Genomic DNA, 5,170 nt, shown 5'->3' on the forward strand with positions numbered 1-5,170 from the left:
AATATTTGTGATTTTTCATGAATTTCAAAAAAACCCTAAAATGGCCAACTTCGGGCCTCTGAAAAAGAGTGATAGATGGTCCCAAAAATTCTAATAAAATTTGGGGACATTTCTGACATCGGGAACAGCAAGTTTTTCATATTTGCAGAAAAAAAATTTTTTTGGCCATTCGATTTCACAGAGAATCGGCCATATGTTTATGGGTGTGCATGATTTTAGGGCTTGCTCTTTAATTTCGTCTGGGATAATGACTTCCATTAAAGGCATTATTTTGCTGAGTGTTTGTGTTTCACTGGTGTTGTGTCGGTTTGCTTGTGGTGTTACTGGTGGTATTGAGGGGGTAGGAATTAATGCGGGTTTTCTGAGTGTCTGTATAGGGTGTTGTGTGGTCTGTGGGGATACTGGTGTCGTGGAGGGGGTAGGGAGTAGTGCAGGTCGTCTGTATGTTTGTGCGGCAGTGTGTGTTGCATTTTGGCTTGGGATGTGTGAGACTTCTCGTGTAGTTTTATTGAGTCTTCTTATCTCATTTCTTCTTTTTCTTATTTCTATCTCCTGGCAGATCGGACATGACTCGGTAGTCGTGCCTACATGACCACATGTGACGCAGAAGTCTTCTTTTGCATCCTGTCTGCACTCGTACCAAAAATGGCCCGTCTTATCGCATTTCCAACAGATCGATTTTTCCTTTTTATCAGGACAATCCGAGCTCTGTGGCCTGGTTTAAGGCATGTCCAGCAGTCGGCGGTTCTGCCTATTGACTGTCTCTTCAGCTCGTCCTGTCCAATTTTTCGTTCGTCCGGTTTCTTTGCATCGTTGTTGTAGTCGTCTATGGGGCATACTGCTTCGATGAGTGAGGGTGATTTTTGTGGATGTGGTGTGGGTTAGAAGAAAGGGATTGGGATCGGGGTGATGGCGTAGTCGTCGTATTTAGTAGGTGAGGGTGATTTTTGTGTAGGTGGGGTGGGTTGGAAGAATGGGATCAGTGTCGGGGTTTTTGCTGTTGTCGTTGGTGTGGGAAAGATGAAATCTTCGTCACTGTACATCTCTTTCGGTTTTGGTGTTGGAGGTATTACTTGTGGTTGGATGAAGAGAGTACGCTTTGCTTCGATGTTCGGGAATTTTTGCAATAATTCTCGTCGTTCTTCGTCTCTCTCGCCTTCATCATACCTCATCTTGACTACGCTTGCCTCGCCTTCATAGACATCTCTGCCACACTGGACTCAAAACTCAGACGACTACTAAACACGTGCATACGTTACATCTTCCAGCTCCCTAGAGACGCTGCGCTTCGGCCGTACTACGCCAGGCTCCATTGGCTGTTACCATCTCAGAGACGCGACTATTTTTTAAACATGCAGACGTTCAAGGTACTCAATGGATTATGCCCAGAATACATTTCGAATCTCTATCATTGGACGGGCGTAGAGGTCCGCAGATCTGCAAGAATCGTGGGTGGAGCGCCGACGATAGAGGTGCCGTTTGCGGATTCCTCCACCTTGAAGTCAGGTTTCTCGATTAGTGCAGCCAACTCATGGAATGCACTTCCTGCTCAGATACGGTCATCGGGCTCTCTGGCGTCATTCAAGAGCCTACTTGGGCATTACATGAGGAGACAACAGAATGCTCAATAATTTTTACGTATTTTTGCTTATTAATTGTAATCTCTCATACTTATAGCAATTAATTTTACCTACACTTGTATATACTTTTAGTCATAGTGTTTGAATATGATGCTGATCAACTGTACCTGAATATCTGTTATCTGGCTTAATTTTTGCATATTTCTGTATTACTTGGCTTATTTTATGCTTGTTTTATTTGTAAATATATATATTATTGTAATTTACTGCTAGTTGCCATTCGGTCTTTCGACCTTGGTTAATAAATTGTTCAAATCAATCTCTGTTTCTGCAGAATCATTCGCTCTTTTTTTCTTGGGCTATTTTAAAATGGTTGAGGTTCGAACTGCACTTTCTTTTTGATGTTCTGTTTTGGTATGGTTCCTGAGTATTGTGATGGCTCTTTAAGTATTGACAAAATTTGTGTGAGGGGAATTGTGGATTCTGGTGTGGGTGGAGATGTGTTTATTTCAGTTGGTGTAGTGTTTTGGGTTGGTGTATTGGTGTTTGGCTCGCCTTGTGTAGGTGTAGTTTGTGTGTGGATAGTGTCATTCGTCTGGTCTTGTGTTTGTGTCTTTGGGTTATCGTCTTGGTTTATGTAGTGGAGTGTATCTTTTATGTGTATCAGTCCAAATAGTGTTTCTATTTGTGTAATTGTGGCGAGGTTATGTAGCTGGAGTTCTTCGTCGTCTGAGGTCATATCTGGGCTCTTCTCTTTCATCATCGGCGGCGGTCTGGGTCGCGTAATTTTCTTGATGTCTCTGCTTCTTTTTTCTGAGGTCATGTTGGTTTGTGTGTGCGTCGTGATCTGAAACTGTGGGGGGATCGCATTCGTCACTTTTAAGTTTTTTAATGTCATTTACATAGACCTTTGATTTTTTTCCGGTTTTCTCGTGTTCCAGCTCGTAAACAGTTTTCGAAATTTCTTTAACTACTCTACATGGGCCGTCCCATTTTTCTGCTAATTTTGCGTTGATTTCTTTTGGAGCAGATGATATAGTGTGAGCTTTTCTCAAAACTCTATCACCTACTTTGTATATTATTTCTTTTCGATTTTTATTATATTGTTTTGCTTGATGTTCGTTAGCAATTTTCAAATTTTCTTTTACGAACTGATACAGAGCTGGAAGACGCTCGATTCTATGTGCCCACGATTCCTGTGTTAGTGTGGTGAGTGTGTGTGAGGGGGAGTCGAGTTCATTACGAAGGGTAACTATCATTCTAGGGTTTCGTCCGAAATTGAGGTACGCGGGGGAATATTTCGTCGAGGAATTTGGGGTCGTATTAATCGCGAAAGTAAATTCGTTCAGGTACACGTCCCATAGTTTGTGATTGTTTTCGACATATATCGACATCATCGTTTTTATCGTTCTATTAACCCGTTCAACTGGATTTGCTTGCACATGATACGGAGTAATTGTTGTTTGGATTATTCCTAATTCATTCATTCTTTTCTTCATGGAGTTGTTTACATATTCTGTTCCATTATCTGTGAGCAGATATTTTGGACCACCCCATCTATTCAAGATGAGTTCCTCGAATGCTTTCCCGATCGTCACCGAGTTAGCACTTCTGAGAGCTCTTCCTTCAATATACTTTGTAAAAAGGTCTTGAAATACGACTATGTATTTAAAGCCTCCTTTACTTCTTGGTAGAGGTCCCATAACATCGGACGCTACGGTCACCCAGGGTCCCTCTAATTTTCTTTCTTTCATTAAACCTGCAGGTTTTTGATTTGTTGCTTTATACTTCTGGCATTCGATGCACTTTTGTACGAATTTCGTAGTATCGCGTCTCATAGTTGGCCAATAATAAATGATTGACAACTTTTGGTACGTCTTATCTATACCCATATGTCCTGTCTGTGGGGACGTATGAATTTCGTGTAAGATTCTGTCTTGTTCGTATCTTGGTACGATTAACTTCCAACTGTTGAGGTCTGGGGAAAGGGGATCTATGGTCGTGTTTGGTTTATTTATGTATAGGAGGGATTTGTGTATTTTGTAATTGGGGAATGCGTCTGGATTTTCGGCTACGTCTTTTATTCTTTTTGTGTACCATTCGTCCATACCTATTTCTGTTGTTGCAGCTATGCATTCAATTTCGTCAATTGATCTCGACAAAAAGTCCGGGACTTTATGTAGAGCTCCTTTCCTGTGTATGATTTCTAGGTTATGTGCTTGTAAGGCTGTTGCCCATCTCGCTAATCGCCCTGTTGGGTCTTTGAGATTGTGTAACCATCGAAGGGAACTGTGGTCAGTAATGACTGTAAATTTCGTCCCGAGAATGTAGCCTCTGTATTTGTCTACTGCCCATATAACAGCTAGACATTCTTTTTCCGTCGTCGTGTAGTTTCTTTCTGCTTTCGTCAGGGTTCTGCTTGCGTATGCCATTGGGTGTTCTCCTCCGTCTATGTTCTGAGATAATACTGCTCCTATGGCAAAATTACTACCGTCTGTTTGTAGTGTAAAGGGTAATTCGTGATTGAGTCTTGCTAGTACTGGGGCTTCCGTCAACATCTTCTTTAATTTTTCAAAGGCATTTTGCTGTTCTTCTCGCCAGTGCCATACTACGTTTTTCCGTGTTAGTTCTGTCAGTGGTTGACGTATTTCTGCTAAGTTCTTCAAAAATCTTGCGTACCAGCCTACCATTCCTAAAAATCCTTTTAACTGTTTGATATTTTTAGGTGGTTTACAGTCTAATACGGCTTTCGTCTTGTCTGGGTCTGTCCTTAGTCCGTTTCTGTCTACGATATAGCCAAGAAATTTTGCTTCTGGTCTACAAAATTTTGATTTTTCTCTGTTTACTTTTAGGTTTGCGTCTTTCAAACGTCTGAACACTTTTTTCAACCAATATGTGTGTTCTTCAAATGTCTTTGTCGCGATTATTATGTCATCCATGTAGACAAAAACATTCGGAGCCCACGTCGGACCGAATAATTGGTCCATTGCTCTTTGAAATGTCGCAGGTGCATTCGTTAGTCCGTAAGGCATTCTTTTGTAGTCAAATAAACCTTTTCCTTGCACTATAAAAGCCGTAATTTCTTTACTATCTTCGTCCATAGGGATTTGGTGTTATGCTTGAGATAAATCTATTGTTGATAAGAATTCTGCATTTCTCAAATTATCTAAGATGAGGTCCATGTCATGTACTAAATAAGCATCTTTCTTTGTGATTTCGTTGACTTTTCTATAATCAATGCAGAATCTTATGCGTCCGTCAGGTTTTGGTACAATTACAGGACAGCTGCACCATGGGCTCTTGCTTTCTGTAATTATATCTTCCTTTAATAGCTTATCAATTTCTGCGTGAGCTGCCATCTGTAAGTTGTAGGGTATTTTTCTGTATTTCTGTGGTATGGGGCCATGTCCTTCAACGTCGATCTTGTGTGGTTTTATGTTGGCTGCTGGTAGTGTATCTGTCGGTGGGGGGATCAATTCGTCTATTATTCGTGTAATTTCGTCTTTTTGGTATTCGTCTTTATATCATAGTTTAGACCTTTTGATACTTTGAAGTTATGTTCTAATTCTATTCCATCAATATTCAACGTC

Source organism: Trichogramma pretiosum, unplaced genomic scaffold, assembly GCF_000599845.2.
Source record: "Trichogramma pretiosum strain Unisexual culture from Peru unplaced genomic scaffold, Tpre_2.0 scaffold45, whole genome shotgun sequence".
Classification (NCBI taxonomy): Eukaryota; Metazoa; Arthropoda; class Insecta; order Hymenoptera; family Trichogrammatidae; genus Trichogramma; species Trichogramma pretiosum.